We start from the raw sequence: 19,556 nt of genomic DNA on the forward strand, positions 1-19,556 counted from the left end.
AATCTATGTGGAAGTGTGATTCCACAGTTCTCTTCATTTTATTGAATTCATTTTGCTTCTCTGGATTTCAAATGTATTCGTATTGTAAGTCAAACCATTCTTTATCGACTAATTTTTTGGCAAGACCCTTATGCTTGATAATATCATCGTTTGGAAGCTCAAGTAAATCACTCTTTGGTGCTAAGAAGGTACCTTTCTTAACATTGTATTCTAACTTAGATTTACCTAATTCTTAAGATATCTCTTATTCATTCAGGAATAGGATTTTTAAGAACGACGGAGTCCGTATCTGTGTAGTAACAATCTTCTCTATATATAGATTTATACATGTGAATACGCGAACAAGCTGTGATCGCAGCTGCTAGTTGTACAGCGGATAACCTTGGAGGAGCCCAGTCGGTGGCATCATCTCTATTATTTAAGTCAGATAGAATATAGTCTTTATCGCTAAGCTTATTAGCTATGTTGAAATCTTTATTCTGAATCAGATAGTTATACTTATTTTCCTCGCATATGGTAGTGATTGTGCTTTCAGGTTTAATACCAAATCTACCGTATAGTGAATTCAACAGGATCTTGTAAATATAGGATAAAGCTTCATTTCCTCTTTTCTTAGCTTCTTGTCTGCTTTTAAATATATCGGAAACATAGTCCTCAAAAGGACTCTTCATCTTCTCAAATAAGTAGCCTGAGAGAGGAATGATCTGATAGCCTATTTCTTGCGCATACTTTCATTCTTCACTATAATACACACCAATGAATTCACCGGTAGGGAAGACTAGAGTTTTCGTCGCTGGATTAAGACGACTTAGCTACTTGTCTGAAAGCGGAAAAGGAAGGTGACTAACTTCATTCGGTAAAGCTAGATAGCAACCGAAAGAGGCACATCAAAAGATCTTTTCTTTCGGATAACATTGATCCACAATCTTTTCTCTGGTTAACCAATCAGGAAGAAGCAGCTCCTACCCGCTCAAGTGAGGCGAGAATAGCCTCGTCCCCCTTGGGTCATTCTTTTTTGTATTCTTTCACTCAACCTTGTGAATGCCGCATTGGAAAGCCCCTCTTGAAAGCTATCGATCACTGACGAGAAAAGGGAATGAAATCACTTGCTGAACAGCTTGTAACTTTAGAAGCTATAGCCGATGACCCTAGCTTCCATCACATCAACCATAAGAAAGAAGAAGAGTATCGGAAAAAGACGCTTACCTATTTATTGGATAGCCTTAGCTGGCCGTGCCCCCGATAAGATCTTGTCTAGCTTCTTTCGTAGTAGATCAAGCTGTATAAGTAAGTAGTTATAAAGACTGAAGTCTATTGGTTTGGAATTCAATAAAAAAGGCTACCTTAGCCCGACGGAACCGCGCCCTTCTTTTCTTTCATGACATTCGCCTCAAAACCTGCTTCCCCCATTTACTCTTGGTCGAGCGTATGAGCCTTAATACCACGAAATCCCTTTGTTAATCGGTTTGCTTAAGTCGTCTTGAGATCATGAAAAATAAGTAAGTAATAGGCGCCTTATCACGGTGCTCCACTAGAGTGGTAGCCAAACCAATGGCTAAATCTTATTCTTCAAAGTAAAGGTAGTCGAAGACTTCTGGGTCTTTGAAAGGAGGTCACTTCAAGGGCACATGACCCAAGGGTCAAATCCAGTTTACAAGTTCAGTTATTCTCTAAAGATATTTCACTTAAAGTGGTTAGAATATAAGGATATAAGCTGAGGTATAGCCGGTCTGGGGGAATGCCTTCTCACGTAGGAAGTTCCAATAAAGCAGGCCATCTCTATCTCTCTCGAAAGCTTAAAGTACCTGAGGGAAAGAACTTTCAAATAAAGTTCTTCCTTGTGGAAATACAACACCACAACCAAAAAGGGTAGTCGCTTATGATGGTACGATCTGGTACCGGGGATCCTAGTGCGTAGCCGGTAAGGAAGTCTTTATTAAGTTCGCAGTGAAAATCTGACTTGTGCCAGCAGTTCCCTTTCGTTTAGTTGGTGAAAGCTAAGGTGGAAGTTGGTGGGCGTATAAGTATAAGTTCAATCAAAATCATCATCTGCCCACATCTTAATCAACAGACTAAGCAGCAGGGAAGGAGGCGAAAGAAAGGCTTCGGCATCAGGAAAGGAATTCGATGATTCTGAAGCCTTGGCATAAGAAGAAGAAAGAAAGGGTAGGCTGAACAATCCGAGCATGCAACATCAGATAGGTAGGCCCACTCATCTTAATTAGGAAAAAGTGCTCACGGCTCTCCTCTCGTACAGCTGGTACATGTCCTTTCCTTTCTGGGAGGCCTAATTGCTTGCTGAAATAAAGTAATTCAACTTGTGGCCCGGGGCCAAAACCCTTCCACAGATAAATGGGCTACTAAAGGCGTAAAGGCTCTACTTATTGAAGTTCAGCTTTCGCGTAGCATGGTGGGTGGGCGGAGGTCTCTTCTCTCTTCAAGTCTTAAAGGTAGTTGTTCAGATTGTTCAATTTCACCTTAGCTCCAAGCCAAGCCGTCTTATCTAGAAAGCCAATAGCAAGACGCTAGCAAGCCCACCTCTAATCCAGCAAGCATGTGAAGGTGGGAATAGATTCAAGCGATCGGGCGGCGGCGAATGCTCGGCTTGGTGCTGAGTTCTGACCGGTGCCTGCTCGGCTGCATGGCATTGACCCTGTTGGGGGCCTTACTATACTCCTTCATGAAGGGGGGAAGTCAAAGGAAGATAGATCATCTGATCTTTCAGCGGTCCCCGGCCGTCAGTATCATGTCCCCGCGTCTCAGCATCTAGAAGAGCTAGGCATCAGTTTGAGTTCGAGATCGAGACCCAGAAGTAGAGATAGAGGCAAAGGTTGCAGCAGAAGATTGGACTGGAACCCGAGAAGGACAAAAACAAGATCTCTTAGGTGGAAGTTACTGACGATCGGGCTTCAAGCAGCTAAAGCACCTGAACTCCTGAGCTTTATTGGGTGAGTGGTGGGAGGATAAATGGACTGGTCGACCCTCTCCCAATTTTCCTGTGAATAAAGCCCTTCTTTAAAGAGCCATTTCGGTAGGTTTTCAATTTAGTCATTAGAGGAAAGGAATAGCAGACCGTGGAAAGCAAGCTACTCTCTCTAAACTAAATGGAAAAAGAGCTTATCTTATAGCAGCTCTCTCAGGGAAGCTTCCTTCGGGATTAACTGGGTAGAGGTGAATCAGCTTTCTTTCCTTAGGAGGACGTTTTTCTTGATTTTGATTGAGGCTGCCTTCGCACAACCGGCACAGGGTATTCATAGCTGCTGGTCTCGACCGGTTCACTAGAATGGTTGGAGCAACTGGAGCTCCTACTATCCCTAGAAGCTGATGTTGGTTGTTGGCTAGGCTCAACTTGAACCACCGGGCTTACCCATTTTTAGATCATGCCTCCGTAGTTTTTGGTATTTAAGCCTTCCATTTCTCTGCGACTTCTGGAACGGATGGGGCTTTTCCCTCTCCAACTGGACTAGAATAAAGGAAGGTCGGCCCGGCCTGTGATCGTAGTCCGATAGCTATTCCTGCCCCAACTTAACCAATGGGGTCCGGTAGTAAGGGGTAAGAATGAACAGAAGGCGACTAACCAATCTATCTTTGAAACCAGATGCCCGGAGATGTTTGATTCGTAGGGCTAGGAGATCGGTGAAGAGGGCCGGACAACCAAGCAAAAAGTTCTTCCATTACGGCTACTCTTAAATTTTGCACTACCACCTTATCCATTACTGGAGACGAAAGCAGCTATCCCTAATGCCTTGCCCCTCTCCCTCCAGTCGGGAGCTAAACCCGGGGAGTGAGAAGAGAAGGAAGGGAAGAATCGGCTAGGAAAAAATAAGATTTAATCGTGTTAATGCTAAAAACTCTAATACCCGGTATTCTCCGACATTTATAATATCTTATACTTGGTTCGAATCCAATTCCTGGTAAGGAAGGCAAAGATTAGAAATAAATTCCTGGATGATGAACAAGATGCACTGCAGCAGCAATAGCAAGTCACTTTGGAACGACCCGGCATCGAGGTCTCGACGAGCCTTCTCTACTCCCCAACCGCACCACCTGGGGAAACCAAGCGAAAGAAGACAAGATCGAATCTCCACTGTCTTGTGCTCGTCTCGGGGAATGGACACAAAAGAGATATTTCATATTATCATGAGAAAGCATTCAGAATCGGCATGAGCAAAAGCCCCCGTAAAAGCTTCAACAGGAAAAGCAGTTCAGCAAGACAATGGAAGCCAAATAAAAAAAAAAAGATCCCCTTATGTTTTTCCGTCTTCTTCTCTTTCGGGTGGGAGGCATATCTCAATAGCTCGATTCTTATTCTTTCTTTTCTGACGACTTTGCGGCTAACTGGCCTCCTTCTTTGAGGCCGTGGGATGGGAACCTCTGATTGAAAAGGAAGAGGCCGGTTTTACGCCTCAGCCAATGAACTCTTTCGGGCTGCGTTTCCTGATTCTATCTCCATCAATATAACAGAGAAAGATAGAGCTCAGGAGCGTAGTCAGAGGTCTTTGGTGCGTGAATGCTTGACTTAGAGCTTGAACTAGGGGCAATCCAGCAACCATTTCAACTGGATACCATCAAGCAAGAGGGCAAGAGAGGAGGAGCCGATGAAATTAGGAGTTCTTCCCCGCTGACGTCTAAGCTCTCAAGGACTCGGATTAGTCAACAGGAATGAAATCTAAGAAAGCTGGTAGCTCGAGCGAGGAGCGGAGCCTAGCCCTATAGCTATAGGCTATATAAGATTCCATTTCCTCTGCTTTGAATAGTTAGAATCAAACTAATTGCTCATTCATTCAGAGCTCTTGTCGGTCAAGTAGATCGAGAGAGAGAATTGGCTTCTATATAATCTGCTGGAGTCAGATCAGTAGGGGAGTTCACACCGGGACTTTCGTAATAGAGAAAGAACCCATACCCTGAACCGGGGAAAGGCGATAACGACCCGGGAAATGGTGAAGTACGTGAATCGACTCCCTCTTCGAGTCAAGACCTTATACAAAAAAAGAAAGAAGAAGGGAACTCACAGAAGCTAGATCACTCAGAGAAGCTCTTTCACAGGCTCACTTTATACCCTTATTATGCACTCTAAATAGAATAAGAAGAAGTCAGAGTACCTACCATCAATCTCCGTAGCTAGATCGGAGATGCAAGAACATAGATTGGAATAGACAGATTGAGATGTGCTCCTTCGTAGCGAGATTCCCATAGATGTGACTTTCCCCTTACGTAGTAGAATGGAAGTGACGAAGCATCTATTGAACTACCATTTATGGAAGAGTAGCAACAAGATTGGAAGCTCTTTCCCTTGGGTGTGCATTCATATGGCAGTCAAAAGTAGCCTGATTGACAGCCTTTTTGACTCCATAGGAAGCGAGAGAAGCAATAGAAAAGGAATCCAAGTCAATAGAAGTAGTAGGCCCATGCCAAGCATTCTTCATTCTCCAATCAGTAATGCCAATCATGAGTCCTCCTTGTTTTCCCCTATACGGAAGAGACAGGAGCGATATTGGTACCCTAAGGCTAGTTCCCATGCCAAATGAGTAGGCTGATAGCCTGGGAATCTAAGTCACTAGACCAGATGGAATCGTTGCCTGGCTTTGACTCTTCCTAAGGCAGTTCGTGAAGCAATTAGCGGAAAGGACAGACTGGCTTGATGCCTTTGCAGATGTCTATGACTCTGGAATCAGTCTCGAATCCGATTTCCGACGAAAAGGCTTATGGAAGGATTGAGCCCGAAACTGGCATCTGAATTGGATTCATTTTCATTTCCCAGTGGCTGGGCACCTGCCCATGCTCATCTTTGGGGCATTCTCTTTCCCCTATCATCCTTTGACCCACTCAAACTTCATAATGTAGAAAAAAAGAAACACTATGTGATAATGGTATCAACTATGATTCTCACTATAGCTCTGACGGAGTCAGTTTCTCAACACGGGATCTCTATACCATTATGAAACAAAGATCAAGCATTATCTATCAGGTAAAGGGACTTCTTTCCATTAGGCTTCTATTGAATGTAATCAGGCTCATCTCTCTGGTTCGTCCTTGCCGGTTGGTTATAGTTCAGATTCAGTGACCACAGAGTCAGTCTTCGGTTCCATATCAGTGTCTACAGAAAAGGGCAACCGGCTCACATCCTTGCCCGGGACAGTCCTAATTGAAACATAAGAGTGTGTTTGACTTGAGTTTGTTCTTCACTCTCTTCCCATCATTATGGAAGAGTAGTTGCTTTGCTGTATAGCTAAGATTTCTTTCCATTGGGAGTTCTTCCTTCGATTCTTCGTATGTTTTCTCCCTAGCCCTAGCAGCCTTTACGGGGTGCTTTCCGGTTGGGTGAGCTACCCTTTTTCAATGATATATGGATCAAGGCCTCGCTGAGCCAGATCAGCACGAGCTACTAAAGTAAAGAGAAAGAAGCTAAAAGCCTCCGGGCGTGGGAAGAGGTTGGGAAACCGGCCAGGCAAAAGGCTATCCTGAATCAGATACCATTCTGAGGGGAGAGACCCGTAACCAAACAAAGAGGCCTAACTGCAAAGCAAACCAGAAAGATGTCATCTATGCTCTTGACATCGAGAAAGAGCTTCGTTGTTTGATCTGTCCACTGGGACATCTACAAATTGAATCATCAAAGAAGAAGAACAGGCATTGTCCGCAACCCTTGTTGAAAGAAAGAGGAACTGCCTTTACTCGTCAAAGCCAGCATCCCAGATGCCTTCATGACCTATAGACTTGTTATTCTGCTTCTGTGGAATCTTTGTATTGTTAACCCCTAAGGGAAGGGGAAGATCACCACTCTATTAGTGGGACTTCTACCGGTTTATTGGATAGAGTGAGTCCTCTGATTCTCTATATCGATCTACTGGGAAAGCATCGATCTAGCCTCCCACTCATTCTGCTAAAAGGATGTCCTAGAACGGAGAAGTGGAATCAAATGATCCATCTTCATTTTCCCATAGGACACATGGAAAGAATGCTTCCTTGTCCTTGTAGCTCGGGGAAGAGAAGGCATCCATGCCGGACATCGTTCTTTCTCGGCCCATCAAGAACTCGGCATCGAAGACTCATTGCTCTAGGGTACCTGATGGATTTGCTTTCCAGCCTGTGGTGAAGACCCATTCCTTTGTTCGTTATATTCTATTGGTTCTCGCCCTAGCCTACTCTGATTTTCCAGACGGAGCTTTTTGATTTTTCTATTTCGCCCTTGCTTGTCTAACGGGAGCAAAAGGACTCCTATCTTAACTCACCGTAGTTGAAGAAGGAATGCTTGGTAGTGCTAATGGAATGCCCCAGACATATGTAAAAAGAGAATCTCGATAGAATCAATAAGAAAGCTCATTGGAATGAAACATGGCATCCATCTTCATCAACTTACAGTAAGCGCAGTGGAGAGAGTGGCTCTCGGGGAGCGGGCACTCATGGAACGTAGCGATCTCAAGATACCTGACTTGCTATCTCTTCAAGTCAATCACGATGATGAGGACTCACTCATCTCTATGTGCGGATCATCGTCTGATCCATGCCCCCTTGGGTTGTTAAAGTAATTACAGATGGATGAGATAGCTACCTTGATTGATTGCTGGGAATAGAGAACCAATCTATCTCTCCCGGGGGTAATTAGAAGAAGGAAGCATTGATGAGTTCACTGCGTGTTGGTAGCGAGGATAGAGAGAACAAGAATGAGCAGCCTTCCATGAATAGAACACCAAGGAACCTTTCTGGATCTGCTTACAGCTAGCGAAGAGGAAAAGGAATGCTTGTTGATTGGACTGATGCGAGATAGCTAGATAGAGAATGAAAAAGCCTTAGATGAACTACCAAATAGAGGTCTTTCCCCGGATTGAACTCACAGAGATGGCTAACAAAGGGTATTGATGTTAATATCATTAGAATGGAATGGAGGGGAGGTGCTCTAACCACTAGAATGAGAATGGAGTCCTACTTTCTTTCCCTCGGCACCAAGCTACGAAGCCAATTGATCTATCTTGGGATGCTTTCCCGTAGATGAAGAATAGGATGGATCGGTCTATGCCCACTAACTAATTCTTTTTTGTTTGAAATGAGCCTGCGGCATGCCTTCTACGCGCTATACCCACTTGATTGAATGGCTTTGCCCTCTTCCTTGGCTTCAATCTCTGTTCCAGTAGAAGAAGAATAGGGCGCTTAGCCGGGAAAGAGCTTCTATCGCTAATGGTCACCGATCTAGGGCATCCTAACCTAGGGAACTCATCTATGGAATCTAGGCTCCTAGGACATAAAGGAAATGAGGACTTGTTCTGTTCGTCTATCGAGCATCTCCGTCTCTAGCTCTGGGTTCTCAGTTCGCTAACTAGTGTCAAAGAAAGGGTTTAGCACTTCCATTGGTCCATAGAATACCGAATCACTGACAGTCGACAAGACAGACTGATTTCACTCCCTCGATGGAGATTCATCACACTCTATGCACTAGCCCTTTTGTCAATTCATTAACGGACAGAAGCAGATTGAATTCGAGAATAAATAATAAGGGTAGGCAAGGCTTTTTAGCCCGTCCTTCTTCAATCAAGTACGAAAACAACACAAACTGATATGATCACACCCTGCTAGCGCCTCTCAGTGAGAGACCTTCTTTGATCTGTTCTCGTATCGGATGTTCCGGTTCACTCAGATTCCAATAAGATGGTATGGTATAGTAGGGTTTAATGGGCTGAGCCAGATGGATGAAATCTAATCTTTTCCTTTTACCACAGCTGGTTCATCATCCCAAACATCAGGGACAACCTTCCATTACTTGTTACGCTGAAAGATCAGATTGCTTGGTTCGTAGTTTCAAAGTCAGGGAGGGTGAAGCACGTGAACCTTGGTCAACAATCTTAAGCAGTCAAAGAAAGAACAGAAGCAGACATCATTCAATAAGAATGTGTGTATGAGTTACGCCCTTCCGAGAAGAAAGCAGAAAGCTAGTCTTTGAATCGCTTAGGATATGCATTGGTTGTTCTTCCCTCAATAGACAGATACGATAAAGAAAGATCTCACTGCTGGGAGGTGGAGATGGATAACACCCAAAAACAACTAAAGGCTGACCAGGTCGAAGAGGGAAGTAACTTGTAGGATAGGAGTCTCCCTTTCCCTATATATAGCCGGTGAGTGAATAAACAACCACAGGAGATCAGCCTTTCTTTACTCTTTCCAGCTGAAAGAGAATCTAGCTAGGTTCGTAGTGTCAAAGACAGGAGGTTCACAGCACTTTACCTTGTTGTTCAACAATCTTGATACCCATCAAAAGCAGTCCGTTTCCTTGAATGACCTTAGGAAGGGCTCATATGCTTTCAAAACGAGATCTTCTGTTGTATGTAGAGATGAAAATAGATAATGTGTCGTTGCCTGTAGCCTGTAGAAGGAGTGGGAGGATGGTCTTTCTTTGAGTTCGATAAGCAGTAGCAGTGCGTGAGACAAAGGAACGAGGTCACAAAGCCAAAGCATTTTCACATTTTATGTCATTGCCACTCTCATCAATCAAATGATTAAAATAATATATCTTGTAATATAGAAGGGTGTATGGGGATGAGCAGAAAGACAGAACACCCATACATCATCTTCATCCCATGCTTGGCCCATCTAGGGGGCAGCATCAGAGGGAAGGAAGAACGGGTGTAGCACCTTTCCCTTGGTCAATAAAATTCGGATACCAACTGAGTCCTTTCCGCTCTCCGTAGGGCAAGCTCTAGCTATAGTAGTTCAGTTTTCAAAGCTTCTGACTGTTCCGTTCCCGTCCGGGTTAGTTCAGATGGATCGAGTAATTACATTCTAGAAGAAAGCAGCCAACCGGCCGCTCTTCTCTGGTTGTTCGTACTTGTCCGGTGCTTAGTTCAGATTCAGTGACCAGTGCTTGTCAGGAAAATGCTGTCTTTGAATGGCTGACCCGGCTAAGCGCTTCACAATGCGCCCAGTGACAGTGTTCGATTTCCGTGCCTGTCTACAGAACAGGAACGAGGTCGTCAAGAAGGTTTCAATCAGGTGTCTATCCCCACCTCAATCGGTTCGAGATTAAACATATACCGTGCTCCGCCTCCCATTTAAGTAAGATCTCCTCGTTGGTCGGGATTATGCCCAATACCCCACTCACTTCCATCAATCCAGCTGGTAAGTTCCAGTTTCTTTTGTGCATCTTTCTCCCATGCTTTCTCTGTTGGTCAACAACCAACCACATCTATAGTTCTAACTACTCCGTGCAAGAAAGACTCTATTTATGGAGGGAATTTGGATTTCTCATAGCAATCAATGTGGAACTGGTTGGATAGCGTATTTCAAGACAATCAAAGATGGTGGCTATTCCTGGGTTTCTTATACATCGTCTATCTCTGTTACGCCTTGATCTTGCACCGAAAAGATCGTAAAGAACTCGAAACCAAGATGATGGAAAAAGAGAGGATCGAAGAAATCGAGTTCCACTATTCTTGGAAAGGCGTCAAAGTCCGTATGCGATGCACCCCTTATCAGAAACCTGGACGCCATCCCTGCCCATGGAGTATAAGTGGGAGTTTCCTTTCCTTCTACCTCTTTCGGGCTTGTATACTATAAGGAGTATAATATACTTTACTTGTAGGAATACTAGAATAGGGAGTTCACTTAATCCAATTACAGCCCTAAGGTAAGGCTAACAAGTTTTCAAGCTGATAAAAGAAATCCGGCAGGAAAGGAAGAAATCAAATGGCAATCTCTGAGTCTGTGTGAGACCTTATAAGAGCCAGTTCCATTGGGCCTTCCCCTACATCTAATCCAGTGGAAGTTGTCGTTCCCGGGCCAGTAGCTTTGAAAGCCTAAAAGAAGGATTCTATTTCGGGTCCATCAAATACAAACGCAAGCTAAGGAAGTTTGAAAGCTATAGTTATAGTATTTGAATTTCAATAGAGCCCAGTAAAATTCTCTTTTCTTTCCTGCCTATTTCCTTTACCTCGGTGGGCAGCTAACGAAATCTCATAGAAAAAGAAAGGGGCTGGTTAACGAGTCTAACTAAGATTCGACTTGAATGATGTTTTTGGTGTTATTGGACAGAATTGTTGCCCTTTTTCCACGCCTCATTTTTCAGAATATGATTATGAGCTGCAGAACGCTTGAAGCTGGAATTTGAGCATTGAATACAGAATCTTTTTTGATTTATTGCCATCCAAATCTGCCACTTCTTTGGCGAGCCCTTTGTCATCCTTAGGTTATTTGTGGATCGGGTTCAGTCTTTATGAAGAAGGTAAGGTCTCTCGTTGAGGCGCCGTCAAAGCCGACTTTTGAGAAACAAAAGTGGAACAAATAACCTCGGAGATATGGATTGAAAGGCATTCCTCGTCCCAGCCATAAATCAATGGGTAAAGACGGGCGCAGCCAAATCAACCATTTCCTATCAAGACTGGGAGAACGGCGATTTGACAATCGACCAAGAGACAACTATCCTACCCCTCCAATCCTACAGAAGGTCATATATGAACCTCTGTACGGTATATTGAAACCGAATGGCACTTAAGCCATGGGGATGAAAGTCGTTACTGAGACAACGGATCGACAAAAGAAAGACCGGTACCATCTGACTCCTTTCGATATAAATTCTTTATCTCTCCCATCTTTCATCCATCTGGAAGCTCATTTTTCAACACTCCAGGAAAGTGAAAAACAGGCTCTGCTCCCGAGAAGCAAATGCATCTTCTCAACTGGAAGAAAGTAGGCTTGTGAACCAGAGATAGAACCTGGTGAATGCGTAAGCGCAGTGCCTTTCGTAACTATATATTATACCATACCTTCTTCCTGGCCGGCCAAGCTCTTTTCATTTACAACCCTTTCCTTTTCCGATCTCTCCGTTTGCAGTTCCTGCAGCTTTCCCCCCGGTGAAAGATCAATTGGTTCGCTCGATCTGGAATGGAACCGGATAATATGAAATGGGCTCTCGACCCAGGCCTTGCTTTTCAAAGAAACCAGTCCTATCGTATCGACTAAGGTTTCCCATCCTAGCCTATCCCGGTGTCTGCTACCGAAAGAGAGAATCGGTCTAAGTGCAGCTCAAAACCAGCCCAACCTCTTCATGGTCACATCCCCTTATCCGACGCTTTTCGTGTTGTTGCATGTGCCTTACGGTATCCAGATCCAGTCCTCTCTGCTTCCTATGATTGAAGTGAAGATCCGCAATGTCTGCTTTCCTTACTCTAACAAGTAAGCAAGTCAACTACCTTGGTAAGAAAAAAAAAGGATTTCATAATAGAACTGGGGACTAGAGGCCTCTCCGATTGAGAGGATAAAGTCTGTGATTCAAAAACCAAACCAGTTGTTAGAGCTGGGTCGGATAGGCAATCAACATGATTGGTCCCGACCCAGTTTAAGTAGTTGGGTGTGAGTGCGCTTCTTCAATCTAGGTAAGCGAAAGCAAGCAGTAGATCGAGAAAAGAAAGAATACGGATTGCAACCTACAGATGAAGAATAGAATTAAATAAGAAGAGGAATCAATCGTTCAGTGATCGCTACGCTTGATTGGGGCAGGCTACCCACACTGTTTTGGCTAAAAAGCCATCTCCTTGCCTCACAGTTTACCTACTCCAAAGTGAAGACAAAAAAATCTGTCTAAATAGCTCCGGTGGAGCTTCGCGGGGATCGTACGTCAGCCAAGGCCTTAGACCGGAGTCCCTGCAGGTTCTCAGCTTCTGTTCTTTCATAACCTCCTCGGTGCCTCTTCCTGGCTACTCCACTCCCAGTCGGGATGGGTGCCACAGCTTGTACTGGCTAATTCTTTATATATAACCTATCTTTCCATTTGAAGGAGTCTATCCCACAGCTTAAGTCTGAAACACTACTATATCGGAATCGGACGAAAAGTCTTTCCCGGCCTCACTGAGTGGATCTGGTGCCCACACTTTATATAGTCCTTTTAGCTTTATTGGAGGATGTGCCCAAGCTTCTTTTGCTAAAGCACATCTCCTGTCTGAACCCTTGACCGATTCGAAATGAACAAACCCACATTTTTGAAAGAGATGATCGAGTCTGCCATCCTAGGCGGTTCTCCCGTAGCGTCTCTGCCGGCAACTTTCTAAGGTTCAGGTTTGTCTGCCTATCCTAGGTGACCATCTTCGTCTACTACAACTAGGGGTGTGTGCCATAGAGTGTGGTTCCAGGTGCATTTCCAGTTTTGATAGTTGTTGTCCTTCCTCTGTGATTCAAGACAAAGAGTATAGGCTAGAGTGGCTTTCCCGAGTGAAAAAAAGGTATAGTGGAATCTCCGAACGAACACTTCGAATCTGTATGCTCGTGCTTTCCGGGAAGGCTGGTCCGGTTAGTCCTTCTCCAATTAGCATCTCGCCTGATCGTCCGCTGAATAAATCGCACATGCTCCAAGGACTTCACGGAATTAGGAGGCACACAGGTAGGTATACCAAGATAAATGCGGGTAAGCCACGGGGTAAATAACCCCTTAATAAAAGCATGCATTTCCAGACAAGAAGATTGATTGTGGAGGAATTGTCCACATGATGAACCAAACGGAGCTTGAGGGGCAGAGTGAAGTTACCATTTGAGGAGCAGATGTCCCGGCTGGTAAGGGAAATGAATGAAAGAAGCTTCTCCAATAGGAGGCATGTGTTGAGCATTTGTTTCCTTTGGCAGCTGAAGTTCCAGTGCCATTTGAGTAAGGAAGATTGGCCAATCTGAATGACTCCCTGTGAGACTTTGAGAGCAGATGTATTAGTAGTTCCATTTCTAGTTGAAAACAACAAATTAGAATTCAATCACCAAGTGGATATCTCGATAACTAAAGGTGCCAAGCCTCGGATTCGACTTGAAATGAGGATAAGGGTTCCAGCTAGATATGTATGATTCACCCGGTACCTGGTATTGGTAGTAGCATCCGTCTCTTTCCCCTCCCTCTGTATGAGTAGAGAGGCTGAGGGGAGGTCTACTAAAGGGCTACTCCACCGGACGATTGTTGTCTTCTTTCAATAATGCTTTGTTGGTCACCGCTGCGAGGCATCGCCTGTTGTACAGTTGCTTTAGCCTAGGAGCCAACCTAGCTAAGGTTCACTCCTTTTTTTTATTTCCTTGAGGATGAGGACTTTTCATTCGATAAAGGACTTGAGATAGACAATTGCAGTGAGTCTTATCCCGGGTATGGGACCCTAGGCCCTGAATCTATTATAGTGTTATAAGTCCTCTTTCTTTATTTGCATAACCTCGCATCACACACAACAACAGGCATGGTTGCGCACCAACCGGAGTCGGTCCTTGCATTCAAATAGGGGAGCTCTCAAGCTCGATATTTTCTTTCTCGGTTGATACCAGCACACAAGGATCTTCCCTATGAACAGGAGGCAAGATTTCCGCAGCTCCGAACTTTGACCACGAAACAGAGAACAAGGCTGAAAAGAAGCTTTCTTCACTTTGACGATCCTAGTGTGAGTGGATGCGTAGTTTGAAAGTATTTCCACCTGAACCAGGGTCGTGCTGAACCTTTTTCTGGCTGACGTTCCTTGGAGGTCCACATGGACTTAGAATGAGGAAGTAAAGCATCGAATTCCATGTGTTCAGCATGGATTTCAAGATGAGGAATAGCACAAAAGAGGAAGCGTCCGGCATGAGAGATGGCTTCAGACTCGACCTGAAAGGTGCCAGTTACATCTATTGGACCAGACGGAAATACAAGCTTTCTTGTAGCATGCATGGGTTCGACGTATTCTTTTGCTTGAATTCGACTAGATCCCTTACCGCCTAGTAGTTCTCACTGGTAGGCTACCGGGGAAACTCGGTGGAGCCGCTGGTGGTTATTTGTCTCTTTTTCCCTGAGTGGGCGCCCTAGTCGACCTCTTCTCTTTATCCATTCCACTTTCTGTAAACCCCTGACTCTGTGTCTCGCGCTTTTCAGCCTGAATTCCATTCCCGTAATTCTTCTATTCTATGAAACTACATACATCAATTAATAAAATAGTATAGTAATAGAATCTAAGATAGAGTCTTACTTACAAGTGGCCCTTTCGGGGACTCTTGGGTGAGACTGGAAAGCAATACGGATTATACCCTTCCCTTCGTGCCCCTCACCCGAGGTCACCAGTTGTCCATTCAATCCGATCGGGGAATAAGCCAAGACCCTCCTTCCGAGGGTTAGGTTCAAGGGTTGATTCGAAGACGCATCTCCTCTCTTCGGGAAGCTAACAAATAAAGAAAGCTTTTGGCCTCCTTGCCTCTGTATGAGCCTTTTCGCTAATATGCTCGGTAAGGGTTCCTTGCTTGTGGAGTTCCTTCTTGGATTGAGGGAGTACGGAACCAAGCCCGGTGTTCTCTCCCATTAAGTTAAGCAATTTCTAAATTCATTCAAGGCTTGCTTTTAGAGCAATGAAGCTGAAAGATGAATTGAGAAGATCCAGAGCGAACTAATGAGTTTGAGTTCATGAGGTTTAGAAGCTAAATTGCACGAGCATTAGAGTAGCTAGGATTTGATACGAGTGAGACGAAGACTCGATGGTTCTTACAGACCAATCTCGACAAATAACATAAATTGGACAGTAACGAATACGAATTCATTCCATTCGAAATTCTTTGTCTCTCGACTTATAATTTGAAGGTTTTTATTCCATTGTTGAAAATCGAAGTTGTGTAACGCATATAGTTATCGATTGATAAGTGACTTCGTTTCCAAGCTTTTCCGTAAGTAAATCCAGCTCGTCTTTATTCTCTTATTCCATTCATGAGTTGCTAACTGACTATTTATCAATAGTGTGATTTTTCTCAGGTGACTGATCGAGTTGAATCAGAAATTAACAGATAGGGGAATGGCCTGCTCTAGATGCTCTCGAAGCAGTCGTAAGCCTAAGGTAAGGTTTGAAATCCTTAGGTTTAGCCTAGCCCTTTATCGAAGAAAATGGAAAAAAATCCCGCCGTGAAAGTGGCACGAACCGGGATATCCTATCGGAAAGAGAAAGGCATTAGCCAATCCCAGGAACGGAGCGTAGAAGGTATGAGTTCGACACCCGCTTAGCCCATAGCTTTATGGCTTAGAAGAGTCGCTGGCATTGGCTCTTTGCTTTAGGGACAGTCGATCAAGGGGATGACGGAAGATGGCAGAGAATGTAGAAGATAGCCACAGACAAGGGCTTTCGGCAAAGAAGGTGTAGGCGGAATAAGCTGTGATTGGATTGGACCAAATAAATGCCTTTTTTTTACACCATTGCATTGGTCCATGCCTCTCTCATTCTAAAAGTAGCTGTCTCCATCCCTTCTATGAGCAGGGCTTTGAACCTCGGATGCAACTCATAAACTTTTTTGTTATTCTGTAAAGGAAAGGGGCTGGGAGTCACTACTATTACTACTAAGGGACCAAAAAACCTTTCTCGTCTGTCATGGAGAACCTTCCCGGGCTCTAGCTCTACCATAGACTTAGAATAAGCGGGACTAGAGGACAAAGCATCGAGAAGAAAAGCCTTCAGAGCCAAGACCTACTCCTAAATCAGCAGAACTACGGATGAAGCAAGAACTCTCATCCTACAGACATCAAAGAAATCGCTGTCTAAAGCCAATGATTAGCGAGCAAGCAAGCCAAGCCGCAAGGAAAGGGTCACCGAAGTAGGGGACCGCAGCTAGCGAAGTGAACCGTTAGAAACCGGGGTATAAATAACAACAAGTCAGGCATGAAAGCCAAGTGAAGTGACCAGAGGGTTAGGGTGCGGCGCCAATTCTTAATTGTGGTGTGAGGCAGTCACTTCGTCACGACGAACAAAACCAATGGCAGTAAAAGCAGATGTCTGGTCTCGGTTAAGCCCAACGCTACATGGTTATGTAGCTCTTATTGGATTAAAACCCATGATACAAGAAGGTTGTATATAGATCTAGCAAATCCGTGTCTTAAGCCCACCCAGAAGGCTAGTTGGTAGAGCGATCAGTTTATCTGAATAAAGGTAGGTTCGAATCCCATTTCCTCCGGCACGGAAGTGGAACGGGCGGGCGAAATTACGTGAGAGAGAGAACCTCTTGGTGTGTGTTGGTGGAGTCCCCCGGAGGACAGAAAAGCACTACCTACTTAGTGAGCGGAGAGCCCGTTGCGCGTTGTTTTGACCGGCCTATCTTCTTTTGATAAGCAAGCTCCCTCCGGCAGTCCCTGGGCGGCTCTCGGTTCTTGAGCATGTTGGGAGAGGAGATTAGGCGGCAGTTGAAAGAGCTGCTCGAAAGCTTGACGAACGAAAAAAGCCCTTTCTTTTCAGTTATTAGTCAAGGGCTTTTCCCTGACTAGTCAAGTGGTAAGTAAGGTAGGGCGCTATTCGATGAAGAAAACATAATTTAGGAAAGTGGTTCAGGTAGCTCAGCTGGTTAGAGCAAAGGACTGAAAATCCTTGTGTCAGTGGTTCGAATCCACTTCTAAGCGGGCTTTGGGTCCAAAGGACAGGTAGCCGGGAGCGAGCCGGATTTTTTTTAATTCAAGTGAAAGAGGAAGCAAAAAAAAATGTGAGCGCTCCTGCACTATACGGCTTTTTGGCGTCGCCCTATCTTGCTGGAGGCAGATTTTCTAAAAAAAGCGGTTGATTACTCGGATTGGTTCTCGCGTCCCTATGCCCAAAAGGATGGGCGAGTTCGGTTCGAGTCTTCATCGATCGGGTGGATCTATATGCTGAGGGGGGTGAGACGAGGTGTAGCGCAGTCTGGTCAGCGCATCTGTTTTGGGTACAGAGGGCCATAGGTTCGAATCCTGTCACCTTGATGTGAAGTGCACAGCCCGGCACAGCCTAAAGAGCACCCGTAGTAAACGCTCTTTTAGAAAGATAAAAAAATAGACCGCCCTTGATCTGATCTGGGCGGGATCTAAAGCAGCATTTCTTCCAAATCGGGGGCAAGCTTGAGATAGATTTTATAATATGCTTAACACAACACATGCAATTCGAACGAAGTTTTCTCGGAATGAAAGTCACTCCGTTGGGTTCAATGCCCGCTAGTCCCATGCATCCTTCCTTTCTGTTGGTCAACAACCAACCACATATCACTCACTACTCCTACATGAAGGGACTCTCTTTCTGTCCGGAGGGAATCATTCTTTCTCAATCAATCATGCCTCAACTGGATAAATTCACTTATTTCACACAATTCTTCTGGTCATGCCTTTTCCTCTTCTTGCTTTCTATTTTCTTCCACTACTTTTTTCCTTCCTTTAGGTATACAAGTGCGTCTCTTTTGCTTCTATCTAACAAGGCCCAAGTTACAGCGGGCTCTTTCTATTATGAAATGGTTCATCTTTTTGTTCACCATAGGAGGACTCACTGGAATAGTCCTGGCAAATTCTGGGCTAGACATTGGTTTGTCGGTCAAGGCGGCTATCCTAACTGCCGATGAGGCTCCTTCTATGTTGATGTATGGGGCTGATGCTGGCTCTGAAACCAGCGTCAACCAAAAGGTCTACCAAACCCCCTTTCCCGCCCGGGGCCCGTCGCTCCGACCCCCACTCCTCCGGCGAAGGACTCGGTTGTGGAAAATCTTTTCCAAGACCAAATCGAAGATTTATGCAATAACTGCATGAATCAACTCGTCTCCTGGGGGTTACCCACTTGTTTCCGGTGTCTTTTTTGCTCATGCCCCTTTAGTGGGTGTTGCCAATAAGAGAGAAAGAACGCCCAAATGCGATTGAGGGGCAGCTGACCGAAAGGAAAGCTTTCTGGCAGGCTTTTGTTTTGGCTTGAGAGGGTCCAAAGTAGCGGAGTGAAAGGAAGGCCTTTCTCATAGCGAGTAACCTTGACTTTGGTTGCTTCTGTGAGAAAGGGGTGGGGAGAGGTGAGGAGGGCCCCATCGCTTGAATCCCGCTTTTTCTTTCTGAGTGCCACCTGGAAAGCGGGGTGCCGCCATATTGAAAGATTTTGAGGGACCGACACCGGACGGGCATACCTCTAATCGTTGGTTGGATCCGGTAAACAGGGTAGCTCCAGGTACGCTTGGGGCTGGATTGAATCCTAAACATATTATTAAAGAGATATATGCGTCAACCAACTAAGACAGATTGAAGTCAGTTACAGGTTGGAAGTGGGACATCCTTTACGCTCAAGAAAAGGAGAACGATCCTTTGGTCCAGCCCAGCCTACAGAAGCCTTCAACTAACTAAAGCAAGAGACAGCTAGCCTAACAATGAAATTACTGCTCCTAGACATTAATATAATAGACAAAGGAGAGAGCTATAGACAGAGAAGTCTAGAATGCTCTTGTTTCATAATCCAAAACTCTCATATCTCCAGCCCATAGATAAGGACAGGGACTTAGCTTAGGACTGCAGGAAAGAGGATAGCCACTAGGCCGGCTACTATATATAAATAGAATCTAAAAGCACTAAAAATATATGGGAAAGCATCTTCTATAGGATAAAGAAATCCATATTGGCTTACAGGGCTTATCCCTACTCTTATGCTTGACTAGCCATTTTGCAAGTTTAACTTGCAAAAAAAGAACCGGGGACACGTATCGCTCAAATCATTGGCCGGGGGGAAAGGCTACACCTAAGACCGGGCAAGATGCCTAATATTTACAACGCTCTGGTAGTTCAAGGTAGAGACTACCGGTCAATAAATGAATGTGACTTGTGAAGTACAGCAATTCTTATATTA

At 44.6% G+C, this 19,556-nt stretch overlaps 1 non-coding gene across 1 annotated transcript; it reads left to right on the forward strand.

The window, feature by feature from the left end:
* Positions 1-17,599: 17,599 nt before the first annotated feature.
* TRNAP-UGG (transfer RNA proline (anticodon UGG)) lies at positions 17,600-17,674 on the forward strand. The gene has a single exon. It is a non-coding gene; the product is annotated as a tRNA-Pro (tRNA).
* The last annotated feature ends 1,882 nt before the right edge of the window (positions 17,675-19,556 follow it).

Source organism: Vigna unguiculata, unplaced genomic scaffold, assembly GCF_037176805.1.
Source record: "Vigna unguiculata cultivar grain cowpea cultivar isolate G323 ecotype 2 unplaced genomic scaffold, ASM3717680v1 ptg000186l, whole genome shotgun sequence".
In the NCBI taxonomy this organism is placed as follows: domain Eukaryota; kingdom Viridiplantae; phylum Streptophyta; class Magnoliopsida; order Fabales; family Fabaceae; genus Vigna; species Vigna unguiculata.